This window comes from Talpa occidentalis, unplaced genomic scaffold (assembly GCF_014898055.3).
Source record: "Talpa occidentalis isolate TD23 unplaced genomic scaffold, MPIMG_talOcc4v2.1 talOcc4.10, whole genome shotgun sequence".
In the NCBI taxonomy this organism is placed as follows: Eukaryota; Metazoa; Chordata; class Mammalia; order Eulipotyphla; family Talpidae; genus Talpa; species Talpa occidentalis.
In genome coordinates, this window is record NW_023600993.1 from 26749518 (window position 1) to 26767738 (window position 18221).

General features: G+C 43.0%; 1 protein-coding gene and 1 pseudogene across 1 annotated transcript in view; both read left to right on the forward strand.

Moving 5' to 3' along the window:
* The window catches only part of MLH1 (mutL homolog 1), a 69080-nt gene that overhangs the window by 2570 nt on the left and 48289 nt on the right, over window positions 1–18221 (forward strand). The window lies entirely within an intron of this gene.
* On the forward strand, window positions 1712–4023 carry LOC119237565 (serine beta-lactamase-like protein LACTB, mitochondrial; annotated as a pseudogene).

An 18221-nucleotide genomic window follows, 5' to 3' on the forward strand; every position in this document is an offset into this window, starting at 1 on the left:
ATTGTCACCTCCCCACGGGTCTCACCCACATCTGTGTCACCCAGTCCACGGCCAAAAGATAAGCGCAGTTTCTTCACGAGTCTCTAGGCTCCATCTGCCTCCTCCAGGTCTCCTTCTGGCTCCATCCTGCTTCCTTCCTCAGTCTCCTCTGCAGCTTCTTCTCTGCCTGCTCAGCTCTACCCTCCCTTGGGTGGGGCAGGAAACCTGGAACCTCCCCCTCTCCTGGGGACCACCCTGTTACAATTGCATCACCTGCAGTTCAAAAGCCTTTGATGGCACAACCCCCTTGTTTATTAGAGAACAGATTGTGTAGTTGGGCATTGGAGACTCTTCACAATTTCCCCCTGTCCTTGGTGATTGTAACATGAAGCAAAGTTTGGGAACCTTGCTAGTTTCAAAGTAGTTGGAGCTACTTGCCATTTCCCAGAGAAGGGGTTCAAAAATGTGTCAACATAAGCTTCTTTGGTATGTTGATTATTTTGAATTAAAGTGCAAGGAGGACAGGGCTTCCTCGTTGATCGCTGGGTTGCAAAGTTGCCCACAGCCTCTGCAGCGCCGGTTCGATCCCCGGTTGCAGGCGAGGGTGCCATATGGCACAGCAGACCTCTCCTGCCGCCCGCTGCTCTCCTCAGCAGTGTATTTCCTCAGTCTGTCTGTTCTGTTTCCCACTCTGGCTCTGGTGAATTCTCTCATCCTCCTGCACTTCTGACTGTACCCAGTGCTTGTATAAATAAATAAATAAATCTTTAAAAAGAAAAAAAAAAAAGGTGCAAGGAGGACACTCTGACCCTCCTTTGTCCTCCTTAAAGTAGAAGCTAAATCTCTCATGTGAGAGTTATCTTCCCTATACCAGAAGGGCAAAGGGCATCTTTATCACCAGAGATATAGATGTCTGCACAAAGAAATTTTGTTAAACTAACCCACTGTCTTCTAGCTATACTTCCGCATTTATCACCCATTGCCTAAAGACCCAATACTTCACAGACTTATTGTTTGTCATCAAAAAGATATAAAAACTTCCTGCCTTGGGCCTCCCTGGTGGCGCAAGGGGTTAAGACACAACCTGTGATGGTGTCCATAGCCTCTGCACCGCAAGTTCAAATTCCCAGCCAGCCAGGGAGCTACCCACATGGCACAGCAGACCTCTCCTGTCTTGCCCGCTGCTCCCCTCAGCAGTGTATTTCAGTTAGTCTGCTTGTTCTTTTTTTTTTTTAAAGATTTATTTATTTATTTATACAAGCACTGGGTACAGTCAGAAGTGCAGGAGGGTGAGAGAATTTACCAGAGCCAGAGTGGGGAGCAGAACAGGCAGACAGACGACACTGCTGAGGGGAGCAGCGGGCGCGACAGGAGAGGTCTATGCGCCATGTGGGACCCTCACCGGTGGCCGGGGATTGAACCAGCGCTGCAGAGGCTGCGGGCAGCTTCGTAGCCCAGCATTCAACCGCTGCGCCACCATGGAGGCCCGGTCTGCCTGTTCTGTTCTCCACTCTGTCTCTGGTGAATCCTCTCACCCCCTCCCACACCTCTGGCCTATACCCCCATTCCTGTATGCATAAATAAATAAATCTTTTTTTAAAAAAATTCCTGCTCTGGCCACTTCTTCAAGACCTTATTCTCAGGTGAAAAGCTCCAATGTACATGTAAAATTTGTATGCCTTTTCTTTTTAACCTATGAATCTGTCGTATATCAGTTTAATTCTTAGGCCCAATGGAAGACCTTAAGAAGGTATAAGAGAATGTTTCCTCCCCTACACCTGACATCACATCTTACTTGTATATGGAATGTAAATAGCCAAACAAAGGAATTGGCAAAACACAACAAAAATAACACTTAGACTTTTTGAAAAATACCAAGGGGAAGGAAAGTGGGTCTGGGAGGACTGGGTAGGAGAGGTCAATATGATAGTGTGGTGGCACTAGGACTTGGGTGGGCAAAGCATATATCGAGGTATGAAGCTGTACTCCCCAAATTATATAATATTACAAACCCGGGGAAAGAAGATAACATTTCATTTAAAAAATTAAAATAGGGCCTCCCTGGTGGTGCAGCGGGTTGAGCACCACGCTGTGAAGCTGTCCGCAGCCTCTGCAGTATGAGTTCAATTCCAGCCGGTGGGCGAGAATCCCACATGGCGCAGCAGACCTCTCCAGTCACATCCGCTGCTCCCCTCAGCAGTGTGTTTCTGTCGTCTGCCTGTTCTGCTCCCTGATCTGTCTCTGGTGAATCCTCTCACCCTCCCACACCTCTGGCCAGTACCCCAGCTCTTGTCTAAAAATAAATAAATCTTTAAAAAATAAATAAATAAATAAATAAAATAAATAAAAAATTAAAATAAAACAAGATACCATTTTTAGTTTTGACTTTGGAACCATGTAAATATTTAACATAACTAAGAAGTTAAACTCAAATAGGGCTTCCCTGGTGGCCCAGGGGTTAAAGACACAGCACTATCAAGCTATCACCAGTCACTGCAGCACCTAGTTCAATCCCCGGCCAGGGAGGTAACCCACATGGCACAGAGAACTCTCCTAATTTTTTAAAGGTATTTCCAGCCCCAAAGTTTGCCAGCGCACCAGATATGCCTCTTCCCAGCTCCTGTCCAGTCAGAACAACTCCATTTGTGGTCGCTGGACCCTCGCTGGCTCAGACTCCAGGTAGGGCACATGGCAGCTGCCCTCACCAAATTATGTGGATCTTGATATTCTAGTACAACATTATGTTCCTGAATTCCCAGAAAAATATATGAAGGTGAAAAGTTTTCGTTTCAACAAGATTATTGCTTTCTCATTTAAATGGAATTTGTCATTATGAAAAGGACGTGAAAAAGCTGAAAGAAGGAAAAACTTATAAAGCCTTGAAGGTGATGAAAGAAATAATGGAATCCAACCAATGAAAGAGTTAAAAGGAAAAGGAGACAAAATAAATGAAGAGTGACTTTGCTGAAACTGAGATAGCACAGGGTAATGAAGCCAAAGGCTGGAATTAAAAACTTGGCAAGAAAAAAAGAATGAAAAAGGCTAATTCTATTTGAAAGAAAAGTCGGAAAATTCAGTTGACTCCCTAAGACTATATAAAAATGAACCTTTGTTCTTTAAACCTGATAGTCAGTTTCTGTATTCAATTTTTGGCTCTATTCTCCTAGCACCATAGTAGAAAGCCCTTCAGGATATAAATCTTTGGATTATATGCAGAAAATGTTCCATGACTTGGATATGCTGACAAATGTGCAGGAAGAAAACAAGCCAGTGATTTAATAGGGCAAGATTTTATGTTTACAATAAAAAGAGACCTCAACATACCTTATGTGGATAACTTCTATAAATGGGCTGGTGGTGAATTTCTGTCTAATGAAGAATGCACTTAAACTTGGGAATGCAATGCTATATGATAAAAGTCAGGCTGTTTAAGAACTCAAATAGGGCTTCCCTGGTGGCCCAGGGGTTAAAGACACAGCACTATCAAGCTATCACCAGTCACTGCAGCACCTAGTTCAATCCCCGGCCAGGGAGGTAACCCACATGGCACAGAGATCTCTCCTATCTTACCTACTGCTCCCCTCAGGAGTGTATTTCAGTAGATCTGCCTGTTTTGCTCTCCACTCTCGCTGTTGAATCATCTCATCCCCTGCACCTCTGGCTTATACCCCAGTTCTTGTATGCATAAATAAAATTTTTTAAAAATCAAATAAAAATCATTTGCCTGGATAGCTTAACCTAGAAATAATGGTTATGATTTGGACACCAGCTCCTAGCGCAGCGATGTCCTGGGATAAAGAAGGCAAAGACACAATGGCATGGAGAATTGAAAAAGCAAACAGAAGGTTCTGGTCAGAAGCAACTGGAGGTGCAGTGGGTGCCAGTAATATTCTGCTGTTCCTTCCTGAAGAACTAACTGGATGCAAAACTATAAATAACATAGTTCCCTCAAGAAGAATAGTTGTTTCTATCATATGTAACATACAATCTGTTGGCCTCAATAGCACAACTTTAAAGATTGCTCTGGAATTTAATAACTTATAACTGAAATTTAGTTTTGTCTTCTTACTAATGTAGGCAAATACAAACAAAAGGTAAATAAAACTACAATAGAAGCAGAGCCTATGGCTTTGTTATTATAGATAACAAAGTTGTTATAGATATATAGATAAGTTATTACAGATAGCTCAAGATATTGTTTTGCTCATACCTACTTCACAGTTATGATGATGATTACACCTAGGTCTTGTGAACTAATAATTAAATATTATTGAAAGTAAATTGTTTTCTCAGAATTCTGTACATTTTACTTTATGCATTTAAAAACATTATCTTGAGACATGTTTCATGACTCATAAAAGGATAAGAATCCCTGCTCTAACTCTCTCTACAAGTTCATAGGGTACACAGAAGACAAGTACATTAACTGGACACTAAGATACAATCAACCAACAATGTGGATTATAAAAGGTAAACGACTTGATTTCTTCAACAACAACAAAAAAGTGACAATGAAAAAATGGGGAGAGGCTGGCAGAGGGGCAACTATAACAGAGTATAACAGATTCAAGGAACATAGCAACCAAATACAATACCTTGATCTTGTTTGAATACTGATTCTAACAAATCGACTATTAAAACAAATTTTTGAGACAATCTGGGAAATCTGAACACAGACTGGCTATTATGATGACACTGAAGAATAACTTTTATCATTGGGTATGACAATGACATTGAGGTTGTGTTTTATGTCTTATATTAGATACATAGTATGTATCGCTCCCTCTTTTTTTCAGCCAGTGAAATGATGTGGTGTCTGGTATTTGTTTTAAAATATTCGAGTAAAACAGACAAAGAAGAGTAGGAATAGATGAAACAAGATTAGCAAAGTATTGATAATTATTGCTTTTTACCATCTTATAAAATGCCAAGTGAAAAAAGCTAAGAAGCTGGACACTGAAGGGAAGAAACCTGAAGCCAAGAAGGCTGCTGCTGTTGTGTTGGATGAAATGAGGAGAGAGTATGGATCCTGGGCTTCTTTTTTTTTTTTTTTTAAAGATTTATTTATGTATGCATACAAGAACTGGGGTACAGGCCAGAGGTGTGGAGGGTGAGAGGACTCACCAGAGACAGAGTGGGGAGCAGAACAGGCAGACGGACTGAAGCACACTGCTGAGGGGAGCAGTGGGCGAGTCAGGAGAGGTCTGCTGCACCATGTGGATTGCTTCCTGGCCGGGGATCGAACTCGTGCTGCAGAGGTTACGGAGAACTCCATAGGTTGTGTTTTAACCCTCTGCGCCACCAGGGAGACCTGATCCTGGGCTTCTTAAATAGGCGGGCAATCAAACTTTCTTACTTTTAGACCTTTTCATTGTCCCTACTTCCAGAAATATCTGGTGCCAATACCCCTCAAAACTTGCTCATTCTATTGTATAAAGAGAGCTGCAAACTTACCATTGATTCTCTCATAGTTGCTAAGTTATTTCCCATTCTTCTTTTTAAAAAAATTATTTTTATTTTTATTTAGTTATGCATACAAGAATTGGGGTGTAGGCCAGAGGTACAGGGCCGGGGGAGAGGATTCACCAGAGACAGAGTGGGGAACAGAACAGGAAGACTGACTGAAATACACTGCTGAGGGGAGCAGCGGGCGAGCCAGGAGAGGTCTGCTGCACCATATGGGTAGCTCCCTGGCCGGGGATTGAACATGCAGCAGTGGCTGCTGACAGCTTAATAGCTTGATAGGGCTGAGACTTTAACCCCTGCACCACCAGAAAGGCCCTATTTCGCACTCTTGTAGCCTTATAGATCCATGTTCATTGCTGTTGCATTCTCTTCTGCTCTCCCTCTCCATGAGGTTTTTAAAATGCCTTTACTATAGTTTTAGTGCTTTAGTGTGGTTTCAGGGGAGGAAAAAAGCCCAAATAATTATGTTCTACTGGGCCTCCCTGATGGTGCAAGGGGTTGAGCACCGTACCATGAAGCAATCCGCAGCCTCTGCAGCATGAGTTCAATCCCTGGCCTGCCAGGGAGTAACCCACATGGCGCAGCAGACCTCTCCTGCTCCCCTCAGCACTGCTCCCTCAGCACTGCTCCCTCACCACTGCTCCCCTCAGCAGTGTATTTCAGTCAGTCTGCCTGTTCTGTTCCCCACTATGTCTCTGGTGAATCCTCTCACCCCCTTCCAGACCTCTGGCCTATACCCCAGCTCTTATATGCATAAATAAATAAATCTTTAAAAAAATCATTATGCTCTATTTACTATTGGCATCCAATATTCTCTTTAAATTGTTGAAAGTTCTGCCTTTCAGAAAATGTGTTCGACAAGTCTGCTTCTCCCATTCCACACCCTGCTCCCATGCTTGTCTGTACTTTTGCTCCATGGCACCAAGTACCTCTCCCTTATGGCCTTAGATTACAGAACCAGATCAAGGAGGTGATTCTGCCCATAACAGTCACCTCGAAGGAGCTAACAAGGTGGAAAATGTTGTATCTACCTAAACACCGGGGAAAGTTTTATAGGGACTGCAAAGAATATTTGGAAACACCATTTAGTGTTTCCACACCCCGGGGTGTGGGGTGCAGGAAGAAGAGAGAATCATCCCAAGAACAAGTTCACTAACAATATAAGATCACTCAATTGCTTTCCAAAAAAGGATGGATTCTGTTAAGTGTAGGACTTTGCTTGGGCTGAGCAGAGAGTGTAAAGAGTGAGGTCAGAGATATGTCTCAGTGTTCATGGTGGCATCATTTACAATAGCCAAGATACAGAAAAACTTAAATATCTATTGACAGATGAATAAAGGAGATTATATATATCATATATATTTATATAATGGACTGTTCTTCAGCCATGGGAAAGAAATTTTACCATTTGTATCAACATGGATGAAACTAGAGAACATCATACTAAATGAAACAAAACATGCAGAAAAAGACAAATACTGTATGGCATCACTTACATGTGATACCGAAGGAAAAAAGAAAGAGAAAAGCCAAACTCATAGAAACAGGGAGGATAGTGTTACCAGGGGCTGGAGAGTGTGGGAGAGAGGGAGTCACTGATCAGAGGATGAAAGCCTTCAGTTATAAGATGAATGAATGAGTTCTGGAGCTAGGACGCATGACACAGTGACTATGGTTACTAATGCTGGATGGTATGCTTGACATTGACTAAAAGAGTATATCTTAGGCATTCTTACCCCACACACACACATAAGGTATCTATATGAGATGATAGATGTGTTCATTAACCTGATTGTGGTAATCATTTTTACAAATTATACATATATATTATACACCTCTGGCCTGTGCCCCAGATCTTGTATGCATAAATAAATAAATCATAAAAAAAAACTTGAATAATTGAAACTTGACAAACGATCTTGGGGACCTAGACCAGAATCATCACTGTCCAAAAACATCAATGAAAACAAATGATTATTGAAGTCACTAGTGGTAATGATGGCTAGAACACCAAGACACAGACCCAACCCTGTGTACCCAGAAAGCTAATCAAGTAAAAAAGACAAATACACAAATTAGCATGTTGTGTACTTTTTTTTTTTTTTTTTTTTTAAATTTTTTTTTTTTAAAGATTTATTTTTTATTTATTTATACAAGCACTGAGCACAGTCAGAAGCACGGGAGGGTGAGAGAATTCACCAGAGCCAGAGGGGAGAGCAGAGCAGTCAGACTGACGAAATACACCGCTGAGGGGAGCAGCGGGCGGCAGGAGAGGTCTGCGCACCATGTGGATCCTCCTCCAGTGGCCGGGGAGCAGCCGGGGATCGAACCAGCACCGCAGAGGCTGTGGGCAGCTTCGCAACCCAGCGCTCAACCGCTGCGCCACCGGGGAGGCCCCATGTTGTGTACTTTTTAAAATGTATTGTTTTTCAGGTAATACTGGTTTACAATACAGTATGTGATTTAGGGGTATTTATAGGTTCACACACTTTAAATATTTAGAGACTTATTTGTCTACTGTACCTTAATAAAACTAGATGAAAAAAAAAAAAGAATGTTAATTTGAAATGGTGGGAAAATCACCTGGCAAGAATTTCCAAGGGTCTCTCTCCTCTGAGTTTGAGGCTTATTCCTCATATAATGTCCTCAGGGCCACAACTATTCCCTCCACATCTTTCTGCATCTCACATGTTGCTGGTTGAAGGAATGCAAGCTTTTTTCCTTTGAAAGTGCCCAAGAACCCATTTCAGTAATCTTGAATAGGGCCTCCCTGGTGGCGCAAGGGGTTAAGACGCAACCTATGAATCTGTCCACAGCCACTACAACGAGTTTGATCCCCGGCCGGGGAGCTACCCACATGGTACAGCAGACCTCTTCTGTCTCGCCCACTGCTCCCCTCAGCAGTGTATTTCAGTCAGTCTGCCTGTTCTGTTCCCCACTATGTTTCTGGTGAATCCTCTCACCGCCCACACCTCTGGCCTGTGCCCCAGATCTTGTATGCATAAATAAATAAATCATAAAAAAAAAACTTGAATAATTGAAACTTGACAAACGATCTTGGGGACCTAGACCAGAATCATCACTGTCCAAAAACATCAATGAAAACAAATGATTATTGAAGTCACTAGTGGTAACAATGGCTAGAACACCAAGACACAGACCCAACACTGTGTACCCAGAAAGCTAATCAAGTAAAAAAGACAAATACTTAGATTGATAATCAGGAACAGAAATGACATAAATAAGTATCAGTGGCATTTTTTAAAAGGAAGAGCTTATATGTGTCAAGTAAAGGAGTAAATACAATGGATTTTCATCCAATATTGTGTAGCGCTATTTTTTAAGTCCTTATGATAATGCAAGTTGTTTTCAAAACATCCTCTAAGAGGATATTAATTACCCCCATTTTACAGAAAATGAAAAAGCAGAAAATGAAAATGAAAAAGCGGACAGAAAATGAAAAAGCTAAGCAGTTTGTTGTGCAATCAATTGGCCAAAGGGCTGAGACTAAGAAAACACAGATGGGCTTGATGATCTTAGTCCCTGAGCTCGGTCCACTCTTGATTCTGAAGCAGGACCACTGGGGTCATTCTACATTCGTTATACATTCCATATGCCTAGAGGCAGACAGGTCAACACAATAAAAGAAACCACTCTGAAGCAAATTTTTTTCATTTCCACTTCAGCAGAGCTCACTCTTAACTCTGTGTAATATTGGTAGCATACCGATTACCTAAGTCATGTATGACAATAATCTTTCCTGTTAACATAGGAGGAGGGGCAGTGTGGACTATGTACAGTCCAACCTCAAGGCATAAAGATAGATACACCCTCATGTAATACCTCCACCCACACCGAAAATAGCACATTCTCAGAATTATATGTACAAAGAGTAAACTAATAAGCATGCTCATTCAAAATCATGTGCCTACAAGTGCGCACACATACACACACACACAGAGGATAATCTGTCTTGGTTTCCCCACTTTGATTGAGCACAGCTATTCATATCTAAGCTCACCAATGCTCTAAGCCCACCAACCCTTGCCCGGAGTAGGAGTTGCCCCTCCCAGCCTCTGAGGCAGATAAAGGGAGAATGGAGAATCAGTAGCTTCATACCACATTCCTGACTACTGGCTACATCTACCTGCATGGGCTTATTCTTTTACCTCCCTCATCCTTAGGACAGTGGTTCTGAACTAGGGGTGATTCCCTGCCCCCAGAAAATATTCAACAATGTCTTAAGATATTTTTATCAAATTCAGTGAGAGGGGAGGGAGGTATTTACCAGGTAGAGGCCAAGGACCCTGCTAAACATTCTGCAACGCACAGGTGAGCCCCCCATAGCAAAGAATTACCCAGTCCAAATGTGAACAGTGCCAAGATGGGAAACTTAGCTTTGGGAGACACAATGGGGAATTGCTTCATCCTTCGCAATTTGCTAATAAACCACCTGAGGCTACATCTTTCATGAGGAAGGGTTTGGACCACAAGAACCCAATCCTGGACCCAGCCACTTGGGCCAGAATGGGCAGGTACCCGATCCCAGGGGCAGCCAATGTAGACTAGCCAGTGACCACTGAGAGAAAGTGTAAGAAAGTTGTTCCAGCACGGACCACAGCAATTATCTGGACAAGATCATTCCTCAGGAATTTGAACCAAAGGTTAGATCAGAGTGCCTGGGCAACTAACAGTGGAAGCAAAAGGTGAAAGATATTGAGAGAGAGATCAAAGTCAGCCAAAGGTATCAGGTAAAAAAAAAAAAAAGAGAGAGACAGAATGAAAGCTGGGAAAGCAGCAGGAGTGATAGAAACAGATAAGGAGACTGAGGCACCATGATTGAAGACAATGGGCAAACCCTTGTTGGCAAGAATCCCTGAGAACTAAGCTGTCCCAAGACATCTTCCTGTTCCCCTGACTGCTGGAGGTCCGGCTAAAAGGTGGTTTCTGGGAAGCTTTCTCATCATTTGCTGTGACCTAAGACATACCCTGGTATGGAGCAAGCTGTGGCCACCCAACAGGTATGTTAAAGCGCTCACCCAGAAGGACCTCGGAATGTGACCTTATCTGGAAATACGGTTATTGCTGATGTGATTGGTCGGGATGAGGCCATCCTGAAATTGGGGCGGGCCCTGATCCAAAGTGACTGCTCTTTTTATAAGATGTTCATACGAAGACACAGAGACACAGGGTGAAAACCAGCAGAAAATGAAGGCAGAGATTAGAATGAGGCATTTCAAACCCAGGAATGCCAAGGTTGCCTCTGTCCGCAGAGGCCAGGAGAGAGCATGGAATATATTCTCAGATCCCTGAGAAGGAACCAACCCTGCCAACAGCTGGTTTTCGACAAACAGCATCCAGAACTATGAGAGAATACAGTTTTAATACAGTACAGTGTTAAGCAATTTAATAGTTTTAAGCCATTCCATTTGTGGTACTTTGTTATAGCAGATATAGAAAATTAAAATGGACCATATTACCTAAAGTGCATCTCTGTTCTTAACATTTCAGCCCTGGTGTTGAAGACTCCAGAACTATGACTTTGCTCTGACCACACCCCTCCTTAGGGGATGAGAAGTCCACTGACCCAAGGAGATTGTGTCAATCCAGAGCTCACATCTTCCTTCTAGACCATAATCTGGGCCACAACTCCCTGTCCAAATGGCTCTGAGCCTGCTTTCAGGATCTGGTTGGGCCTGGTTCTTGGGTTTGTCCTGAGAGTGGGCCAAGCTCCTCGTGTCCACTACTAGGTCCAACAGGTGGCCAAGGGGATGCTGTTTATCAGGGGCATGAGGAACTACAGACAGAACTTAACTTGTGGGCTCGGGTATCCACACACTTGTGCCTCTCACCTTGTGAGAACAGGAAGAGAAAGAGAACAGGCTGAGGGTCTCATCTTGTGAGAACAGGCTGAGGGTCTCCATTTGTCCTACTGCCCTGGCCCACAGGACAGCTGGGGTGGACCTATCAGTCTTGCCCTCACAGACCATGATGAATGTCCAACGGGTGTTCTGAGCATGCTCATTCATCACGGTCTGTTCCTATTATTCCTACTGGCCACAGGAATGGACTGTGACCTCATTTCTCTTTGCTCTGACCCATCTGTGTACTGAAGGTGGTATCTCAAGTTGGCCCTCTATGCAACCACCCTCAGTGACTGGGGCAGCTGTTCCCCTTCTCTCCCTCCTCTTCTTCACTGGCCCCTGGGTATGCATCAGGCTTCTTAAGAATCCCCGCCTGCTCCAATAGCAGGGCCCCCAAATGCAGCAAAACAAAGGTCACAAATTAGGGTGTGTTTAGGGGCAGGCAAGTAGTATAACTGGCCAGATGGAATCACCAGGGAAAGGTAAGGGTGGCAGCAAATTGGGAGAGTTGGTTGTCAAAGAGAAGGTGGGCTTGATGGCAACAGAAAAATAAAAGAAAAAAGAAAGGCAGACTCTTGAATGCCTCCTCACAGCTACTCCATCACAACCCACATTTTAACAAGATCTCCATTTAACTTATTTGCACATTGAACTTTGAGAAGCTCTGATTGAAATAATCCATGTAGTTCTAACTCAGTTTTTGGTTTCGGCAGTTTTCTACAAAAATGATTTAAAGAAGTAATATTTTTAAAAGGTAATAGAAACCTTTGTTGCCACTGAATTCTATTATTAAACAATACCACATAATCTTGATTTGTGAAGCTATTTTTCAGTTAAAATATTTTCCTTAACACAAAAATAAAATTTCCTTGATTTTCTGGTGACTTTACAGTTAGTTTTTATTGGTTTATCCATTCTAAGCTAAGTGGTTTACAGAGCTGGTTCAAACGCAGTCACTTGCTCACTTGTCTCTCATTTGAGGATTATTTCAGAATCTATTTTTCTATCTTCTGGAGCTTTCATCTTTCAGATGAGAATGGGACCCAGTGCCATTTTTACAGCATCTCTTTGTAATAGTGAGTTTCTAGAACTCTAAGACAAAAAATTTAAAAAAAAAATGGAATCCCCAAGAATTTGATGGAAGTTAGCATTGAAAGAGAAACTTGGACTATCACCACAGTCACTAGATCACTTTAGAAGTCCAGTGTTCTTGATACATTGAAAACAACTTTTTGTTTCTGGAAAAGCATGATTTTGTAGGAGGAACATTCATGCCTCAGCTACCACAACTTTGGAATTGAAGAGTCTGACCTTTCTGACTGTATTTTCTGAAGATTTAACAGTAAGCCATTTAGGATTCTACCTATAAGTGTCCAAAAAGCGCAATCGTTGTGTCCAAGTTCAACACTGAATTTTAGTTTTACAGTCTCAACTCTGATAAACTTGAGTCACATTTGAACCTATGTAGGGTAAATGGTTTTTCAGGCTTTTTTGCCCTCCCACCATTAGGATTGCCCTGCCTGATGGGGCACCTGCACTTGTTACATAGTTGCAAACTGTCTTATTTACTTCTGTGGGCCATGGGAGGAGTATTGAGTTAGTCACCAAGAGAAGCAGAAGCAGGAGAGAAGCAAGAGAAGAGGCAGGAGAGAGAAGGGGAGAAGAGAAAGCCAGAGAAGAGCAAAGTGAAGACTTACTAGGGGCCAGGAGGCATCCTGGCCTCCTGGTCCCCCAGCACCCGTACCTGCGGTGTATCTGGTTGCTGCTCTGTATGTAACAGCTCAATGAAAGCCTGAGAAAGCCACTGAGGGCTCCAGGACTCTCCTTTACCCCATCTGCTGTATCAGAAAACCTGCAGTGACCATCCTCCCCCTACAACCTTCTATAGCCATTTTACTACCATCCTGTTTGTACCTTAACCTTGCTCTGACAGTCTCACTCCTACCAGAACCTCCGCTAAGATTTACTGAAAATTCATTTGTTAACATAAATAAAGTTTTAAGCAACATATAAAGACAGAGTAGAGCTTGCTAAATATCTTTTATTTAATTAGCTTTAAAGATTTATTAATTTAGAAGAACTGGGGTGTAGGCAAAAGGTGCAGGGGTGGGTGACAAGATTCCCCAGAGACAGAGTGGGAAACAGAACAGACAGATTGACTGAAATACGCTGCTGAAGGGAGCGGCGGGTGAGACAGGAGAGGTCTGCTGTGCCATGTGGGTAGCTCCCTGACAGGGGATTGAACTGATGGCATAGTAGTGACAACACTGCGACTTAACCCTTAGGCCACCAAGGAGGCCCTAAACACCTTTTAAATCAAACCTTTTTTTTAAAAAAGCCTAAGAGCAAAGAACACATACTATTCAATGTAGTATCATTACATAGAGATGAAAAAAGCAAGTGACACGTTTTTGCTTCCATAAAATTGAAAGTGATGGTATTTTTTTTGAGGAACTGCAGTGCTCATGACAGTTTAACTCATCAGGAAAAGATACATTAGTTGCTTTCAGAGCTCTGGAAGGAAAGAATGAAAATGAAAGTGTTCTCCAAGTGACCCTCTACTCCTATGAAGTTACCTACTGTTGAATAGGGCAAAAGTTAAAATCTAGTTCTGGTCAGAGGAAAAGGTCTCATTAACTCATCCTTGAATATATTTTGGTTCTCAAGTTAACCCTAACATCCACAGGCAATTTTGCTAAGGGAAGGTCACACCATCAGCCTGTTTTGAGGATTTTTTTTTTTAAAGATTTATTTATTTATATAAGCACTGGGAACAGTCAGATGTGCGGGAGGGTGAGAGAATTCACCAGAGCCAGAGTGGGGAGCAGAACAGGCAGACTGACTGAAATACACTGCTGAGGGGAGCAGCGGGCGGCAGGAGAGGTCTGTGTGCCATGTGGGACCCTCACCGGCGGCCGGGGATCGAACCGGTGCTACAGAGGCTCCGGGCAGCTTCGTAACCCAGCACTCAACCGCTGCACCACCAGCACTGGAAACTGAAAATCTTGATTTTATTATATGAAGTTCCTATTTAACTCATTCAAAACGTTAATACAGTGCCCACCAAATAAAACCCAGTGAGACAGGCCAAATAGGTCAGACTAGTTTATCACCACTAAAAGAACCAAATACCTTTACCAGATTTAGTTGGCAAGCTGAGGTAAGCCAGGAATTACTCAACATGTAGTTTGCCCTGCCCTCACTGAACTTGTCATTTTGGCAGCCTGATATGGCCTTTCCACCCTCTTCCATCTGGTAAACTCCAGATGTCCCTGACTTAACTGTCATTACCTCGAAGGTGTAAACCTGGAGTGAACACCCACCCAGCTCAGCCTCCTCATTTTCACCACTTCCTGCTCTCTATCAAAGTCTCTGTTACAGCCCTTATCAAATTTTTTTATGACTGTGCATTTGTCATCTACCACCTGACAGCGAACACCTGGTTGTGAAATGAATGAATCAATGGAACACGTCAGTGACGAGACCAAAGTCACCAAGCGACTGTATATAGTTTGCAACAAGTTTGTCATCATAAGTGCTTAGGAGTGGGGAGAAATAATGTCCAAATTTTCACTTGAATTGGGAATCAGGTCTCAAGTGGGAGGGAGAGGAGCAAAAGAACAATCTAGAAATGAAACTAAAGGCTCAAGGGACAGAAAGCCCTGGTGGGCTTTGTTGGTGAGTATGGTAGGGGTAGCAAGTCAGACAACAAAGAATTAAGCGAATGTAATTAAGGACTTTTAAAGGGCGACTGTGGGGACACAGCTATTTAGATAAAGCTGAGGTCGTGGGGTAAGAATAAGAAAGTGCTGAGGCCTCCCTGGTGGTGCAAGGGGTTAAGCACGGCACTATGAAGCAATCGGCAGTCTCTGCAGCACGAGTTTGATCCCTGGCCAGGGAGCAACCTACATGGTGTAGCAGACCTCTCCTGTCTTGCCCGCTGCTCCCTTCAGCAGTGTATTTCAGTTAATCTGCCTGTTCTGCTCCCAACTCTGTCTCCGGTGAGTCCTCTCAACCCCCTCTCCCCAGCTACCCCAACTCTGGCCTGTACCCCCAGCTCTTGTATGCATAAATAAACATTTTTTTTTAAAAGAATAAGAAAGTGCTGACCTCTAAAGAGCTTTTTTTCACACTGCGAAGCGATCCTCATTCTTGTTCCTGGTTTCCAGCTTCAGGCCCCCAGGAACCAACCAGAGCTGCTCCATCTGTTTCATATGCCGCCACCTTGAGGCGGGAGTGTGCAGTTACATCACTATGTATCAGGCTCAGCTCTCACCCTCTTGCAAGGGAAAATCACCCTAAGCCCAGAAAGTTTAGATCTAGGTCCAACTTTAATGACATTTAAATATGGTAGGCAGATTCTCTTCACATCAGCTGAAGTCAAGCAAAAGAAAGAAAGATTTGGGCCTCCCCGGTGGCGCAGCGGTTGAGCGCTGGGTTGCGAAGCTGCCCGCGGCCTCTGCGGCGCCGGTTCGATCCCCGGCTGCTCCCCGGCCACCGGAGGAGGGTCCCACATGGCGCGCAGACCTCTCCTGCCGCCCGCTGCCCCCCTCAGCAGTGTACTTCGGTCCTTCTGCCTGCTCTGCTCCCCACTCTGGCTCTGGTGAATTCTCTCACCCTCCCGCGCTTCTGACTGTACCCAGTGCATGTATAAACAAAACAAACAAATAAAATAAATAAATAAAGCATGCCTCTATTTAAAAAAAAAAAAAAAAAAAAAAAAAAGAAAGATTTGGCACTCATTTCACAATCAATCAGGTTTATTCCTTCACTGGCGTTTTCTTCCTAATCTGTAAAAGGCTTCAGAAACAGAAGTTTATTCATTTTTACTTCCCTCACGGAGCCTTATATACACTGCTGGTGTTAAAAAACAAATCTCTGCTTAGTGCATTTATATTTAGGTGATAGCTTTTAGCAAGTTTGTTTAAAGCTCCAAAACCATTTTGTGACTTTTTTGAAAAGTGAAAATAGAAAAACATCACCCATAATCCTAACACCTGTAGTCATTGATATTTAGCAAACAACTGCAAAAGAAGTAAACTTGCTTATATGCTCCATGGAAATCACCATATAAAATCACTGAGTACTAGTTAATAATATGGAAAAAGATTTTGAGGTTAAGTGAAAATTGCATTAGTTTGATACTGGTAAAAGTAACAGAGAACCCAACTCAAATGAGCTTAAATGGAGAAGTATTGGCTTATGCAAGTTCAGAGAGAGTTGGGATCAGGACACAGTGTGTTCAGAGCTTTACTCCTGAAAGGCTTCTACTGTCTTGGCACCAGGATATTGAAATGGGGGCGGGGGCATTGCGGGAAAAGGCCGATAGCCACAGAGCTGGCAGGCATGACTTAGCATCCACAGGAGAGGTGTGGGAAAGAACAGCACCTATGGTCACTTCACACCTCTGAGTGACAAAAGGGGGTGATGAGGCAAAGCAGTGCAGTGGAAAAGTACCCCAAAGTAGAAAAAAGCCCCTGGAAGCTTTTAAGAGTGGTGGGGTCCCCAAAAGCACCTATATAAAGGAAACCTACCTCCCTCAGAAATGGGCTCCTCCCTCAGACTCCCTCCTGCTCTCAGGAGTCTTTCTTGGAATAATCCTGAGTTTGCTAGTCTTCAGGCCGGGTGTTGGTGAAAATTCTTCAACCTCTAGAACACAAGAACCCAGCTGATTGGCAACAATATCAGCTAGAAAAGATCTAGGTACCACAGGTGTCCTCACGCCTGGACAATTAAACCCAAAGCAAAATCTCCCAGTAACTAGCCAAATACGTATGCAGAGCCATTATTACTCTGCCTTTCTATCTCTTCACTCTTCGACATGACTAGTTAAGCAGCTTGCATTTGAGGAAAACTTGTACACAAAAGAAAAAGATGAATAGGGTTTCCCTGGCGGCACAGGGAGTAAGACGCAACCTATAAAGCTATCTGCAGCCTCTGTCCCCGGCTGGGTCCCGGCCAGGAAACAACCCACATGGCACAGCAGACTCTCCTGACTCGCCCACTGCTCCCCTCAGCAGTGTATTTCAGTCAGTCTGCCTGTTCTGTTCCCCATTCTGTCTCTGGTGAATCCTCTCACCCCCCCCCACCTCTGGCCTGTACCCCCATTCTTGTATGCATAAATAAATCTTTTTTCAAAAAAGAAGAAAAAGATAAATATAAGGGGCAGGAAATCACCCCAGTGGGAACAGAGATGATTCAGGAAAGGGGAAAAAATTCAAAATCGCACAATTATCATTTTCAGTCACTGCAAAGAAAGAAAATACTTAGATATAATTTTTTTGAGTTATTTATAAAGATGACATTCATGTAATTTAAAATAAAGTATCTTTAAGTGAACATTTCAGTAGCATTTACAACAATCACTATGTTGGACAACCACCATCTCTATCTGATTCTGAAACATTTCCATCATTTCAAAGTAAAATCCCCTCCCCATTAAGCTTTTCTCCCATTCCCTTTCCCCTTAGGCCCAGGGAACCACCAATATGCATTCTATCTCTATGAACCTATCTGTTCTGGAATCACAAAATGTGATCTTTGGTGTCTTATTTCTTTAGCTTAGTATAATGTTTTAGGGGTCCACCCATGTAGCACACATCAGCACTTTTATATGACTGAGTAATATTCCACTGTATTTATATAGGGCAATTTGTATAGCTGTTAATCTGCTGATGGACAGTGGGGCTAGTTCTACCTCTTTGCAATAGCGACTAGTGCTGCTTTGAACATGTGTGTGCAAATGCTTGTTTTAGTCTTGTGTTTTAAACTCTTTTCAGTATATAATTTGGACTAGAATTATATACTGTTAATCCTACATTTAATCTTTTGAGAAAATACCAGTGTTTTTCATTGTGGTTGAACCATTTTGTATTCCACCAGCAAAGTACAAGAGTTACAGTTTCCCTATAC